At 43.4% G+C, this 16,884-nt stretch overlaps 1 long non-coding RNA gene across 1 annotated transcript in view; it reads right to left on the minus strand.

The window, feature by feature from the left end:
• Positions 1–374: 374 nt before the first annotated feature.
• The window catches only part of LOC115834671, a 30,674-nt gene continuing 14,164 nt past the window's right edge, over positions 375–16,884 (minus strand). Inside the window, exon 3 of the long non-coding RNA XR_004029554.1 lies at positions 375–2,257. This is a non-coding gene — a long non-coding RNA (uncharacterized LOC115834671). The remainder of the gene's footprint in view (positions 2,258–16,884) is intronic.

A 16,884-nucleotide genomic window follows, 5' to 3' on the forward strand; every position in this document is an offset into this window, starting at 1 on the left:
CAACAATGCACACACACAATGCACACACAATGCACACACATGACACACAATGCACACACACATACACACACAATACACACACAATGCACACACACAACACACCACACAATGCACACACACACAATGCACACACACACAATGCACACACACGTGCACACCACGTGCTTTCCAACAGCTCCTCTGGTCAAGTTGGGATGATAATTGCACTTGTGAAGATGAAAAACTGTAATGAATATAAAGTGTTTCGAGCTGGGCTGGGGCATAGAAAGTGCCTGATGAATGTTAGTTATTATTATTGTTGTTGTTATAGTATCATTTTATTACTCTTTTGTAGTATGTTTTTTTCTTTGTTTAATTATGCAATGACTACATAATGAGGAGAAGTTGCTCATTTTATTCTGACTGTCTCCTTGACCCACTTTCATTTGCATTCAGTCCCATCATATTTGACACACATTTGGAGTGGCTGGAGTGGCATTCACCCCACCAGAGTCTTAGACGCTCAGATGTTCATGCGCTTCCTCATTTACATACGTAATGACTTTCTTGTCCACCTACACAGCCAGCGCTGTGGTAGGGGCTGGAAAAACCAGCTTGAACAGTTCCCCTCCTGCCCATGAGCAGCTTCCGGTGGGCACACCCCCGGGGAGTGACAATGGGATTGTTCATCGCCAATGGGAAGGTGACCTCAGGGCCACGATCATGGGAGGTTGTGAGGAGGATGACGGCTGGGCGGCCCCTCAGAGGCAGCAGCCTGTGCTGAGGTACAGAGGCCAAGGAGGAGCAGCTGGACTTCAGACCCATGAAACCGGTGCAGTGACGGGGCTGCAGCCACGGGGCTGCAGCGGGAAGAGGAGGCTGATCGTGGCGTGGGCGGCAGCAGGAGGAAGCCCTGCAAGGTGGGGCTTGGTTTCCCAGCAGTGCTTCCAGGAAACAGGACCAAGCCCAGTCCACGGGCCCGCGCTTATCTGGAAGCTGAATTTTTGCCCAATGAACTAATGCCAAGAATCAGAGAGAAAATCATCCATTCATGGCATCTCTCTCCTGTGGTGACAGAGGTTTAACGGCAGGTACTCCCTACTCCCCTTTCATGAGAGGAGCTAATCCCCACAGTCAGGAAGTGAGCCTGAGCCACAGAGATGAAGGAAGTCCCTTAAAAAAGGATAAATGATGAATGACTTTGTAGGGAAAGAATGTCAGAAACCAGAGGCTACGCTGGCTTAATTCTTGTCATTAAGAAATGAGTTAGCAAACTAGTTCCTTAAACATTTAGATTATTGTGGGAAAAGAAACCATTAGGGGGTTGGAGGGAAATGGGAAGTGCTAGTAAGATACAGTATTTGCTGGCCAGGCGCGGTGGCTCACGCCTGTAGTCCCAGCACTTTGGGAGGCCGAGGCCAAGGTGGGTGGATCACGAGGTCAGGAGATCAAAACCATCCTGGCCAACATGGTGAAACCCTGTCTCTGCTAAAAATACAAAAATTAGCCAGGCGTGGTGGCGCGCGCCTGTAGTACCAGCTAGCTACTTGGGAGGCTGAGGCAGGAGAATTGCTTGAACCTGGGAGGCGGAAGTTGCAGTGAGCGGAGATCACACCATTGCACTCCAGCCTGGGTGACAAAGCGAGACTCTGTCACAAAAAAAAAAAAAAAAAAGGTATAGTATTTGTTGCTAGGGATGATAGAAATGTTCCAAAATTGATTGTGGTGAGAGTTGGAGAACTCTGAGTACACCGATCACTGTTGGATTGCACACTTTAAATGGGTGAATTATTTGGTACAAGAATGATCCCAGCTACACCATTACTAGAGAACAGGATGTCAGGTGTTTTCCCTGGTGGCCCCCCCTGAGGCTGCAGTGACATATAAGAGGCACCAGTCAGGTTTCTGCTCCTCTCACGGCTCTTGGGGCCACATGATCTTGGTGTGTCCTCCCTTTCCTTCCACTACAGAGGATCGACAATTCCTCCGCATGCAACCACAGAACCCAAGAGAAGGCGTCCGTGGATAGGACCATCACGGTTGTGCAGGAAGGGGCACGTGGACCACGAGAGGCCGTCAGGGTCCTCTTCAGGATTCTTCAGATTGAAGCCCAAGGGGAAGACGTTCTCTTCATGGATCATAAGCTGGGAGCCAGCAGATCTGCTACCCAGAGCAGGGAGAAACTCCGTCTGTGTTCCCCATCACTCCTGGGGTCACTCGACCATATTCTCCCTCCTCTTTTTTTAATGTAAGCTAGTGCGAATGGAGTTTCTGTCACCTGCAACCAAAAAGTCATGAGAAAGGTAGTATCATGATGGGCAAAGACCGATTCCAAAGCCAGTGTAACACCAGACTTCAAGGTGTCTCACTTGTCAATTTCTGACTTCAAAACTTATTTATTTACTTATTCGTTTATATTTTTGACAAAGTCTGACTCTGTAGCCCAGGCTGGAAGGCAGTGAGGTGATCTTGGCTCACTGCAACCTCTGCCTCCCAGGTTCAAGCGAGTCTCCTGTCTCAGCCTCCCAAATAGCTGGGATTACAGGCACATGCCACCACGCCAAGCTAATTTTGTATTTTTAGTAGAGACGGGGTTTCACCATGTTGGTCAGGCTGGTCTTGAACTCCTGACCTCAAGTGATCCACTCGCCTTGGCCTCCCAAAGTGCTGGGATTACAGGCATGGGCCACCGCACCTGGCTCAAAACTTTTAATATAGCAAACTTTCATGTACTGGGAAACTACATTCTGCATTTATTATTTTGATACATTTAAAAATGTTGTTGTAATTGAGAACTATGTTTTCAAAAACCACAAACAATAACAATATGAAGCCATGAGTAGGCTGAGCAGTGAGGTGGAAACAGCTGAAGTATGGATAGAACAGTTCAAAGATCAGATTGAGGAATTCTCCCATAAGGCAAAAGGAAAGGATAGAGACAGAAAATAGAAAAGAAAAGCTAAGGGAAACGAGGATAGAAATGCCAACATTCAGTGCCAGGTGTGGTGACTCACGCTTGTAATCCCAGTTACTCAGGAGGGTGAGGCAGGAGAATCGCTTGAACCTGGGAGGTGGAGGCTGCAGTGAGCCTAGACTGTGCCTCTGCACTCCAGCCTGAGCAACAGAGTGAGACTCCGTCTCAAAAAACAAAACAAACAGACAAAAAAAAAACAACAACAAAAAACAAAGAAGTGCCAACATCGGGATGATAGGAATCCCAGAAAGAGTGACAAAATCCGAGAGGAGAAAATTTTTAAAACGAATGAAGATAGATTTCTGAGGGGAAAAAAAGGCTGATAGTATAAAAAAAGACAGGACAGGGGGTAAGGAAAAACCCACACCTAGACATACTGTAGTTAATTTAATATAATCGAATACAAAGAAAATATTCCAAGAGCTTCCATAAGTAAAGAGCAGCTCACCTGCAAAGGAACAAGACCCAGACTGCCATTCAATTTCCCAACAGCGACACTGAATGGGAAACAGTACAGCCATGTATATATATACATATATATATATATATATTTTTTTTTTTTTTTTTTTGAGACAGAGTCTCACTCTGTTGCCCAGGCTGGAGTGCAGTGGCGCGATCTTGACTCACTGCAAGCTCTGCCTCCTGGGTTCATGCCATTCTCCTGCCTCAGTCTCCAGAGTAGCTGGGACTACAGGCGCCCGCCACCACGCCTGGCTAATTTTTTCTTGTATTTTTAGTAGAGACGGGGTTTCACCGTGTTAGCCAGGATGGTCTCGATCTCCTGACCTCGTGATCCACCTGCCTCTGCCTCCCAAAGTGCTGGGATTACGGGGCTGAGCCACCGTGCCTGGCCATAGAGCCATATTTTTAAATAATTGAAGGAAAAGAAATTTGAACCTAGAATATTATTTCTGGACAAACTGTCATTCGAATTGGAAGGTATAATAAAAGTACTCTCTCACATAGCTCTCAAATGGTTTGCCATACAAAGGCTCATTTTTTGTGAGAAAACATTTTGAGGGAAAGCAATAAAAATAAGAGAAGCACAGCAGGTGCGGTGGCTCACAGCCGTCATCCCAGCACTTTGGGAAGCTGAGGCAGGTGGATCACTTGAGCCTAGGAGTTTGAGACCAGCCTGGGCAACATGATGAAACACCATCTCTATAAAAAATGAAAAATAATCAGCTAGGCGTGGTGGTGTGTACCTGTAGTCCCAGCTACCTGGGAGGCTGAGGCAGGAGGATCAACCGAGCCTGGGAGGTGGAGACTACAGTGAGCTTTAATTGTGCTGCTGCGATCCAGCCTAGGCTGCAGTAGAATAAGATCCTGTCTCAAAAAAAAAAAAAAAAAAAAAAGAAGCAAGAAACAGATCCCTGAAAATTGCCATAAGAGATAGAGAATTAATGAAAACCAAATCCTTTGGTAATATTCATTATTCAAGCAAACCCATAATTTAAATTCTGGGCAGTATCAAAAGATTAAAGGCAGATGACAATATGATAAAGTACTTTTCCTCTTGGGAGAAAAATGCAGATATTAATAAGTTCAAGAAGTCAATAGGGATCAGTAAACATGAGACTCTATCTTAAGATAAGGATAATAAGTATAAAAACAACTTCTAAACCAGCAGAAGAAAACTTGACCTACACAATCCAAATCAGGAACAAAAACAAAAAGGAAGAAATGAGAAGTTCAGTAAGTTAAAAATATAATAAGCTACCAGAAGTAAGTTTTAAAAATATGAATAAATATAAGTATAAATAGATTAAATCCACCAACTAAAAGACAGATACTGTCAACCTGGAGTTAAAAACAAGAATATTAAAGAAACACATGGAAGACAAAATGAAAAAAAATGTTAAAAAGAAAAGGAATGAAAGTTTATATTAAGCAACTATGAACCTAAAGAAAGTTGGTGTAGTAATCTTAATATCGGACAAAAGAGAATATAAGGCTAAAAAATACCACGAGGCCAAAGTATGACATTACATACTGATGAAGGCAGCCAGAGAGCTGGAAGTGATGTCCTTCATGAACGTCAGTGACAGCCTCAACACACACCGAGCCACGGGCGACAGTACGGCAGGGAGAAATAGTTAAATCAATAATTGTAGTCGGAGATGTTAGTACATCTTTTTCAGAAATGGACAGAGCAAGAAGACAGAAGCTCAGCATGGATGTCAAAGATCCAAACAATATGATGAATATGCCCGAGCTATTAGAGATAAGAAGAACTCCAGACCTAAGAGAGTGCACGTGTTTGTGAACACACATGCGAGACACTGGCAGAAATAGGCCATGCGTTAGGCCACAAAGGATCAGTATCGTTTAGATTAGGCTCTCTAACAATATTGCAACAAAAAGAAATTTCTAAAACAGTGACGGTTTTTTAAAAGTCCCTTTGCTTGGAAACAACAAAACAGCAAAACATACTACTAAGTAACTCTTGAATTAAAAAGAAAGTTAATTAATGTTTAAAACTAGGTGATAATGAAACCACTATACAATAAAAAAATGTGAGACATCATAAAAACAGTGCTTAGGAGGGATGGAATTGCTAGCCTCGAATACATTTATGAGGAAATGAAATTGCACTTAAATAAGCCAATTATTCCATTTAAGAAGCTGAAAAGGGAACAACACAGCAAAACTAAATAAAAGAGAAAACAATGAAAATGAAGATGTAATTCAACGATACAGGCAACAAAAATACTAGAGGAGATTTAAAAAGCAAAGCCTGGTTATCGGAACAAATTAATGGGAGAGATTTCTAGCCAGACAGAAGAAGACAGGAAAAGAGATGACCCAGAGCTCAAGATGCACAAGGAAACGGGGATGTCTTCGGGCCCAAGGTATTAAAAAGGCCACTGTGAACAACTGCTAATAACTTTGAAAAGCCATATAAAGAAAAAAATGCCAAATTTCACACGGGGAGAAACATGGGAAATAAATAGACCAAAAGGTGTTTAGATAATTGAAATAAGCATTAAAGATCTCCCCTTTTCAAAACATCTCAGCCACAGATAGCTTTACAAGGGAATGCTACCAAACAGTACAGCTCTTACGCGACGTAATTTACATGCCAAATACTTCACCCACTTAATGCGTACCACTCAACGGCTTTTGTATATTTTGAGTTGTGCAACGTTAGCAGTCACTTCCCATTTCCCTCCCCAACCTCTCCTCCCCACCCCTAACCTTGCACAACCACTAATGACTTTTTGTGTCAACAGATTTGTCTATTGTGAACATTTCAGACAAATAGTATCATACTTTATTTGTGTGTGTGTGTGTGTGTGTGTGTGTGTGTGTTTAAGAGACAGGGTCTCACTCTGTCACCCAGGCTGGAGTGCAGTGGTGCAATCATAGCTCACTGCAACATCAAACTCCCAGGCTCAAGTGATCTTCCCACTTCAGCCTCCTGAGTAGCTGGGACTACAGGTGTGTGCCACCATGTGTGGTTAATTTTTAAATTTTTTGTATGGACAAGGTTATGTTACCCAGGCTGGTTTCAAACTGCTGGCCTTAAGCAATTCTCCCTCTTCCGTGTCCCAAAGTGTTGGGATGACAACTGTGACCCACCACGCTGAGCACAACTTGGGTCCTTTGTGTCTGGCTTCTATCACTTGGCACAGTGTCTTCAAGGCCAAGTAGCATTCCATCATGTGGATACACCACGTTACGGGTTCATTCCCCACTCACTGGGTGATGGACATTTGGATTCTTTTCACCCTTTGGCTATTATGAACAATGCTGTTATGAATATTTGTGTATAAATTTTTGTGTGGACTTTTTTTATTAATTTCTCTTTAGTATATACCTAGGAATACAATTGCTGGGTCATCTAATAACCCTATGTTTAACATTTTGAGAAACTGCTGATGTGTTTTCCAAATTGGCTGCACCATTTTTATCCCTACCAAAAACATATGTGTGTTCCAATTTCGTCACATCCTTGCCAGCACTCATTATTGTCTATTTCTTTCATCAAAGCCATTCTGGCAGGTATAAAGTAGTATTTCATTATGGTGGGGTTTTTTTGCTTTGTTTTTGTTTTTGTTTTTAAGTCAGGGACTCACTGCTGCCCAGGCTGGAGTGCAGTGGCTCAGTCAGAGCTCACTGCAGCTTTAAACTCCTGGGCTCAAGCCATCCTCTCTCCTTAGTCTCCCAGGTAGCTGGGATTACAGGTGCAAAACCCCACGTCCAGCTAATTCATTATAGTTTTTATTTGCATTTCTCTAGTGACTAATAATGGTCAGCTTCTTTTCATGTACTAGTTGGGTGTTGATACATCTACCTTAAATAAATGTCTTTGTAAATCCTTTGCCCATGTTTAAATTGGTTGTCTTTCTACTATTGAGTTGTAAGTGTTCACTATATGTTTTTGTTTGTTTGTTTGTTTTTGAGACGGAGTCTCACTCTGTCATCCAGGCTGGAGTGCAGTGGCGCAATTTCAGCTTACTGCAACCTCCGCCTCCCGGGTTCAAGTGATTCTCTTGCCTCAGCCTCCTCAGTAGCTGGGACTACAGGCACGTGCCACCACGCCTGACTAATTTTTTGTATTTTTAGCAGAGACAGGGTTGCACCGTGTTAGCCAGGATGGTCTCGATCTCCTGACCTAATGATCCACCCGCCTTGGCTTCCCAAAGTGCTGGGATTACAGGCATGAGCCACGGCGCCTGGCCCAGCTCTATGTTTTGGATACAATTCACTTATCAAATATGTGATTTACCAATATGTTCTCCCAGTCTGTGTGTTGTCTTTTCATTTTTAGGATGGCATCTTTTTTGGAGTACTGAATTTTTTTTATTTTGATAAAGTCCAATATATCAATCTCTCTTTGGTCACTTGTGATATTGGTGTTGTAGCTGAGAAATCAGTGCCTAACCCAACATCACAAAGATTTATTTCTGTTTTCTCTGAAGAGTTTTATAGGTTTAGCTTTCATATTTATTTAGGTCTGTGACCCACTTTGAGTTAACTCTTGTGTATAGTGTGAGATAGGGGTCTAATTTCATTCTTTTCCCCGCGAATGTCCAGTTGTCTCCTCACCATTTGTTGAAAAAATTATTCTTTCCCCACTGAAGTATATTAACTCTTTGGTCAAAAATCAATTGACTGTAAATGTTAGGTTTTGTTTTTGGACTGTCAATTCTATTCCATTTATCCATGTGTCTTTCCTTATGCCAGTACCACACTGTATTGACTACCTTAGCCTTGTAGTAAGTTTTAAAATCAGAAATAGGAGTCTTCCAACTTTGTTCTTTTTCAAGATTGTTTTGACTATTCTGGGTCCCTTTCATTTTCATACAAATTTTAAGATCAGCTTGCCAATTTCTGCAAAAAGTCAGCCAGTATCCTGAGAGGGATTGCAGTAAATCTGTGGGTGACTTTTGAGAGTATTTCCATTTTAACATCAAGTCTTTCTGTCCCTGGACATAGGGTGTCTTACCATATTTTTAGGTCTTTTAAAATTTATTTTCAACAATAATTTGTAGTTTTCAATGTACATGTCTTGCACTTTCATTTTTAAATGTATTCCTAAGTATGTTATTCTCGTTGAGGCCTTTGTAAATGGTATTGTTTTAAATTTAATTTTCAGATTGCCTATTGCTTGTATATAGAAATACAATTGATTTTGTACATTGATCTTATATCCCACAACATTGCTGAATTTGTTTATTAGTTCTAATCGTGTTTTCATGGTCTGCCAAACTTTTAAGAAATAGTTGTCTTCTCCTGTAGAATTTTTATTAGAATATATAAACTTAACAAAAAAGTGCCTAGCTAATTTATATGAAGCTAGTGTTATCTTGATTTCAAAATAAGATAAAGGCAATGTAAAAAGAGAAAGTACAGTTTCAAAAATCCTACATATAGAGTAATATTAATCAAGAGATTACAATATTATACTTTAAAAAGAATAAATCATTCCCAAGAAGGGCTATTCCAGGAGTGCAAAGATGGATGAATATCAGAAAAGTAATCAATGCCTTTCTCCAATTAACTGATTGTAACAAAAAAATTTAGATGATCTTCTCAAAAAGTCAACAATGCAAGAAAAGGTATTTAAGAAGGCCAATGCTCATTTATGAATTAAAAATAAAAGATATCTCAGAAACCTAGATCATAGAAGAAATTTACTTAACTCAGCAAAGTTTCAGATAAAAAAATCTGAAACATTTAAACATAAACAAACAACTTTAGGTTTGTTCTCTTTAAGCTGAGGTCCCCCATCCCTCCATGTAGACACGATAGTGGGTATATAAGAATACTTTCTGGCATAATATAAGAATATAAGAATACCCACTATCATGTCTACATTTTAATGTAATCATAGCAGCCTTGGTTAATACTATAATGAAAGAAAATAAAAATAAGTGTTAGTGGGAGGAAAGTAATAAGACCTAATTGCACTTGTATGACTGGCCATCTAAAACTCAAGTATACTAGATATCAGTACAAGGTAGAAGCTTTAATTATGTTGTGAAATATAAAATAAAATAGTATTTCTCTATACTTGCCATGTACAACCAAAAATGAAAAGTTTAAAAGTAAAATTAATAATGAGAATGACAATTCTTGAAGAAGAGTGCATCCTTGAAGCTACATCTTGGCTTCTAAATACCATTCTTCCATTAAAGGAACAGGGGCTTCTTAGGGAAAGGGCTGGTTCCAGGGCTGGGTAGGTGGAGCCCAAGAGGGGCTGGAACAGGTCGTAGTGCCAGAAAGTAGGGAAGTGCTCAGAGAATAACAAGGGCACATCAAAGGATGCCGGAGCCCTCTCACATGGCCAAACCTGGACCAATTTCAGAAACTGCCATTTAATAAATAATGGCAGTAATGGATTATTTCTCATCCAATAACATTAATATCCATGCCTTCCTACCAACATAAAATATAATTGAATACATAATGGAGGAGAATCCACAGCTCTTCCTTATAGTGGAATCCCAATTAATGAATACAGAGGACATGATAGCTGCATCAAGTCCCCATTTTGCAAACACTACTGTAATAATTGTTGCAGGCAAGAAATCATCAACCAGTGCTAAATTAGTGGGCAAAAGTATAATGAGATACAGGATATTTATTTAAACACAAAGTATCTCTCCAGACAAAATAGGCATTAATTTAAAAGAAACGTGGCAGACATAACCCTAACCAACTGATCGAACTAGATGACAGATGTCAAAATTATGTTCTCCTTAAATGATGCCCAGAGCAGGACATAGAATCACATATATGTATGCTTCCCAGATTTGCCAAAGGAAAATACAGAAAGCCTAGTTAAATCTGAATTTCAGATGAACAGTGAATACATTTTTGGTATGAGTATGTCTCATGTGATACCTGGGCGTTCACTATTCTACTGGTCAAGCATAGTTATGCGGTGATCTTGTCAAGAATGTACAACCTGAATTTAATCATGAAGAAACATCAGAAAAACCCCCAAAGGGAGACATCCTACAAAATAACAGGCCAGCCATTGTTTCTTCAGTTAGTATATCTGTCGATGGTGTTAAGTTCATGAAAGGCAAAGAAACACCGAGAAAGCATCCCAGATGGAGAAGCCATGACCACTAAGGGCAATGTGTGGTCCTGGATTGGGTCTGGGACCAGAAGAAGGTATGAATGGGACAGCTGGTGAAATGTGAACGCTGCCTGTGGATTCGTGAAGAGCATCGCATCAGCGCTGATGTCCTGATTTTGATCCCTAAGCTGCATTTAAGCCGGTGACATCTGGGAAAGCTGGGTGAAGGGCATATGAGAAACTTTTTTGTTCTACTTTTGTAACTTTTTAGTAAGGTTGGAAATTATTTCAAAATGCAAAGTTAAAAAGTAAAAAAAGAATAAAGAGGTAAATGATCTGAACAAATCCCATCTTGCATGGGATAACTTAGTTTTCTCAATGGCTTCAATTGTCCTCAAATTAGTCTACAAATTCAGTGCAATATCAATCAACATTCAAGTCAGATTCACTTAAGGAACTTATGAAAAAAATCAGTGTTCACAAAATAGTAAGTCAACCCGAAAGAATCGTCATGAGGGGGTTTTCTCTGCCAAATATTACGTAAAATCCCAAATCAAATCCCAAATCAATCTTGGATTGTTATTGTGATTGCTACAAGAACCAAAGGTCAGGCCGGGCGCGGTGGCTCACACCTGTAATCCCAGCACTTTGGGAGGCCGAGGCGGGCGGATCACGAGGTCAGGAGATCGAGACCATCCTGGCTAACACAGTGAAACCCCGTCTCTACTAAAAATACAAAAAAAAATAGCCGGGAGAGATGGCAGGCGCCTGTAGTCCCAGCTACTCGGGAGGCTGAGGCAGGAGAATGGTGTGAACCCTGGGGGGCGGAGCCTGCAGTGAGCCGAGATCGCGCCACTGCACTCCAGCCTGGGCGACAGCGAGACTCTGTCTCAAAAAAAAAAACAAAAAAAAAAAACCAAAGGTCAAATGGGATAGGACAGAGGGCTCAGGGATGGCTTGAGGTTTTCCCACTGCCCAAGGAAGGCTCCTTTATGTAGGATACGTGATCCTGGACCTGCCCGGGTCTGTTTCTGAGTGGGCAGCTGGTGGCACCACCCTGATGCACCACCAGCCATCCGAGGTATGTGAAGCACACACCCACCCCATGACTGAAGGTGTGTTTCAGAGCAGTGCATTTCAGAGCACGCATTTCCACAGAGGCCTCCACAAGGCTGTTCATGGAGCGAGGGTATTTACCTTTGGTAGTAGGAAGTTAGAAGCACCCTGCGTGTCCACTCTGGAAGGACACAGCGGTCATTTTAGAAAGGATCAGTACTGGGGCACTCCTAGCAAGTGACCAGTCATATGTGTACACGCTCAGAAGGGGTGGACCCCAAGGCACAATCCAGAGTGAGTGATCAGGAAGCAAAATAAAATATGTGACACAATACCATTTACACTGATAAAAAACACTCCAACACAAAACCATACACGTTTCCAGAAAACACAGGAACAAAAAGGCACTCAGGAGCACGGCTGCCAGTGTCAGGAGGGGATGGCGGTAAAGGGAAACCAGATGTGTTCATCCGGGAGGAGACCCTGCACAGCCCACTGATGACATCATTCTGACCCGGCCCCTGCTCGAGGACAAAGACCCGCTAATGTGACCCTCTGTACAGGGAGAGTGGAGAGACACGAACCGTCTGGGCATACCACTGATGGTACAGGTTTTGTGACTTCGGACCATGCATCTTTCTGGGAAGCCTCAGCACATGCACACACAGGATTGTCTCAAATCTAAGGATGAACTGCATTCCAGTAAAACTTTAAGAAAAGGTGCCCTTGACTAGGCACAGTAGCTCACGCCTGCAATCCCAGCACTTTGGGAGGCCAAGGCAGGTGGATCACCTGAGGTCGGGAGTTCGAGACCAGCCTTACCAACGTGGAGAAACCCCGTCTCCACTAAAACAAAACAAAACAAAACAAAACAAAAACAAAATTAGCCAGGCGTGGTGGTGCATCCCTGTAATCCCAGCTACTCGGCAGGCTGAGGAAGGAGAATTGCTTGAACCCGGAAGGCGGAGGTTGCGGTGAGCCAAGATCGCACCATTGCACTCCAGCCTGGGCAACAAGAGAGAAATTCCATTTCAAAAAAAAGAAGAAGAAGAAGAAAAGAAAAGATGCCCTTTAATGTCTAAGAAACTCCCAGTCTGGGGTTCTACCTGTCTCTTGCGAAACCTCGCGGGCTTTGCCCTCTTGGTTACCACAGTAAGCTGCGCTGGAGTGGTACGGAGGCGGGCCAGAGCTTCACAGCTGACCTCGCTCACACACACACTCACGGTTTTACCCTTTGTACACACAGGTTGGATGATTTCTTCCGTATACCTGGCTTGATACACATTTACAATTTCTACCACGCTGTCTCGCTCTGCCTGATTACAGGATATTAGTGAAGTTTTCGTTCACCAGCTATTGAAATCTCAAGTGTATAATTAATAGGGGTTGTAAAGGTTTAAATCGATTTCTATCAGTATCTATTAGAGGATGAGCTGTATTAGATAATGCATCGCAGATTTCCCAGGCAAATGAGGGGGACTTTGCTGTCTGAGAAATGTCATTCTGAAGAGAGGTCAGAAGAGTGGAGAGTAAACAGCTTGAGAGAGGCTTAGAGAGCTGCAAGGATGCATTTCCTAGTCCAGAGGATGGTTCCGCCTTTGAGTGAATGACTGAAGGAGACTGTGAGGTCCATTCTTGGAAGAGCCTTGAAGACAGGGGAGTGGAAGAAACAAGCAGAGAGACAGACCCGATGCAGACATCGCTTTCAGATGCTCTTCTGTCTCGGAGCAGCATTAGGTAAAAATGGCTCAAGAAATGCAATGGTATGTATGAACCCAGTGAAATTACATTACAATTATTTTTAATCATTTAAATTCCCTTCTTGTCTCATGCTTTTTATGTTAACATCATGTAGAATTTTGCTGAGGTGTGTTTTCCTAAGGTTTAGAATTCTGGTCAGTCTTCATATGTCAAGATTAATTGCATCGTTATGGGAAGCATACTTGAGACTGAAGTGCGGGGAGACAGAATAAAATAAAATTCTATACCATCCTGTCTCCTGATTTGTGCAGCAGCCTCGTAATTATTTCCAGTAAACCTTTTCCTCCCTACCCTTCTTCCCCTGGTTCATTGTTAGTAATAACGACAGCGTGGAAAACCCCAAACAAAGCTCACCAAAAAAGGAAAAAAAATACAGAAGAATCAGATTCACCCTCAGAGCTCTAAAAAAAAAGAAACAAACAAACAAAACAGAGCAATGCAACATCCTGGGACAACTCTTCCTGCCTCCTCACATAAGGTAGCCTCACCTCGACCCTTCCTGCCTCTCTCCCAAAATCCAATTATTTCTGACAATTAGGAGAACAAATGCAGAGGCGTACACTTCCTTACTGCTTGCTCCTTGACTTCCGGCAAGGAAGAGCCAACGTATTAGAAGAGATGAGCACGAAGAAAGTAAGGAGGGGGCATTCTAATCGTTTCCATCTGGAAGATGTTCTTGAAACAGGGATCTGTGTCCCTGGTTCTTGCACATTTTAAAACAGAAGAAAACATGCCTCTTTCTGCCCGTGCAATGTGACAATAGAAAGCAAACAAAGCGAGTCATTTGTGAAATCCATTCTCTTTTCCCCAGCAGTTTACAGAGTGGGGAAACCCATGACCCTCTGCCTCCTTTTTTTTTTTTTTTTTTTTTTTTTTGTGAATACAATTAAGACTAGTGGGAGATTTGGCCGGTCTTCCCTGCTCTGAAATGACAGGCTGTGGTCTTGGACCACAGGCAGGTCACACCTTCAGAGCAGCTCCTAGTCCTGAACTGACTGCGCCCCTGTGAGGGCCACACCGATTTCCATAATGAGACGTGACAAGCAGTGCTATTTTAATCCCGCCTTTGAGGTGGGAATAGAATACAAAGCAAAACACACTCTGATTTCCTCACCAGGCCATGGGAAGTGGCTACACGATTTCAGCTTAACCTAGTTCTTTTTATCATGTGCCACAAAAGATGCAATTTGTTGGACATAACAAAGTTAGAAAAACCTACGGATGTGAGGTTGCAAAATGGAAACGGAGCACGTGTGAGTTGTGCGCCTTCTGCGGAAAACAGGCCTCTGCGCTGGAAAGGAGTGTTGGGCTGTTGGACTTGTGTGGGGCACGTTGCGCTGTGGACATGAGGAAAGGAGTGTTGGGCTGTTGGACTTGTGTGGGGCCTGTTACGCTGTGGACATGGCTTGGTTGAGCTGCCCCCAAAGCAGCTGGCAGTGGCTCAGGTCTTCCAGCAGAGGGGCTGGGACACGGCTTGCCCTGGAGGAAAATGTGGCACATTATCCCTTGTTTCCAGATACAGGTCTCTTTTTAACTCTCGGGTTGTCATAGCACCGTTTATTTCTTTCTTAAAACAGTTTTCTTGAATCACATTTAACTATTCAAAAACACTGCCCTGATACTGATCATTTCCTTAAATATTTAAATAGCCCAACTCACAGAGACTCCCCCTACACACACTTGCACCCGTGTGCACACACACAGATACACATGCATGCACACCCCCACCACGTGCCACATACACCCCCCCCACACACACACACACACGCTTTCCTGCATGCACACGCATGCGCGCACACGAGCCCCCATCAGAGCCGTGGTCTGATCAGCAATTGATGCTGAACAAAGAACCCCAGAGAGGAAGCTACTGGCCCAGCGTCATCCTATTGACTCTTGAGAGAGTCAGGGTTGGTTTGCAAAACCATGCTTTCCACATTCTGCTGTTTTTCAACATTTATTGAGTGTTCTGTAGACCAGGCACTGTTAGGCAGCTTATGGGTAATTTCTTTAAGAAGAATAAGTAGAAAAGCAAATGCACACACACAAAGGAATCCCCCTGACCTTGGGGGTGGTGGGCGTCTTAGGTCCCCGCTCACCTATTAGAGGCCCCAGGGCAGCCTTCCTGGAAAAGCTGGGAGGAGCCCTGAAACCCCCCTGCCTCTTCTGCAGGAGCCCAGACCCACAGGGCCCTCCAGGCCTGCTCTCAGGCAGCCGCCAGGGGGAAGTGAGCTGATTAACCCATTCACACTCAGCTGCTAATGGGTGGTAATGACTTCAGAGGTTTGCCCTACTCTACCCCTGCAGGGTGCTACATTTCAAAAGCCATGCCAGCCAGGAAGAAGCCTTTCATCCAACCAGATGAATGTTTAATAATGTCATTCCACAAATTGGTGGCAGATGATGCCACTCAAATCATATTACATAAGTCCACCCGGCCTATTCATCGAAGTCCTAGTCGGAGCACATACACATTCATTCTTCCATTCACTCATTCCACAGAGTTTCAATGAATGTCTCCTATGTAATAGGAACAGGGGACCCAAAGAGAAAAAAATATACTCTGCCTGCCCAAAGGAGCCTCCCAGCCAAAGAAATGAAACAGAGCTATATACTCAAAATAGGCCAAATGCTCTAACAAATAAACAGAGCCGTGGGTGCCTTGAGGAGGTAGCAGGTAACGAAGGGACTGATTTTCCCCTTCTGTGTGTCTCTATCTGTCATGACCACAGCCCTGACGCCACTTGAAATTCTGCACAGAGGCCAGGTACGGTGACTCACGCCTATAATCCCAGCACTTTGGGAGGCCCAGGAGGGTGGATCACCTGAGGTCAGGAGTTCGAGACCAGCCTGGTCAACATGGTGAAACCCTGTCTCTACTAAAAATACAAAATTTAGCCAGGTGCTGAGGCGGGTGCCTGTAATCCCAGCTACCTGGGAGGCTGAGACGGGAATTTCTTGAACCCAGGAAGTGGAGGTTGCAGTCAGCCAAAATTGCACCATTACACTCCAGCCTAGGCGACAAGAGTGAGACTCCGTCTCAAAAAAAAAAAAAAAAAAAAGGCCGAGGCCGGGTGTGGTGGCTCATGCCTGTAATCCCAGCACTTTGGGAGGCCGAGGCAGGTGGATCACAAGGTCAAGAGATCGAGACCATCGTGGCTAACACAGTGAAACCCCGTCTCTACTAAAAATACAAAAATTAGCCGGGCATGGTGGCCGGCGCCTATAGTCCCAGCTACCCGGGAGGCTGAGGCAGGAGAATGGTGTGAACCCGGGATGCGGAGCTTGCAGTGAGCCGAGATCGCGCCACTGCACTCCATCCAGCCTGGGCGACAGAGTGAGACTCCGTCTCAAAAAAAAAAAAAAAAAATTCTGCACATCATGAAGCCAAATCCTCCAAGCCCGACTCCAGCATAACTTCTGTTATTTAACCCTCCGGTTTGGGGCCAATCACCCACCCAGTTTAACTCGCCTTGGAGGGTTTCTCCAACTCTGGGAGAACAGTGAACTCACCAAGGTAACCAAGCTCAAGGCACTTTAGAGGTCAGCTTAACAGAGCCTGGTGTCCACTGTGCAGAGGATA

The sequence above is a fragment of the Nomascus leucogenys genome, chromosome 4 (assembly GCF_006542625.1).
Source record: "Nomascus leucogenys isolate Asia chromosome 4, Asia_NLE_v1, whole genome shotgun sequence".
Classification (NCBI taxonomy): domain Eukaryota; kingdom Metazoa; phylum Chordata; class Mammalia; order Primates; family Hylobatidae; genus Nomascus; species Nomascus leucogenys.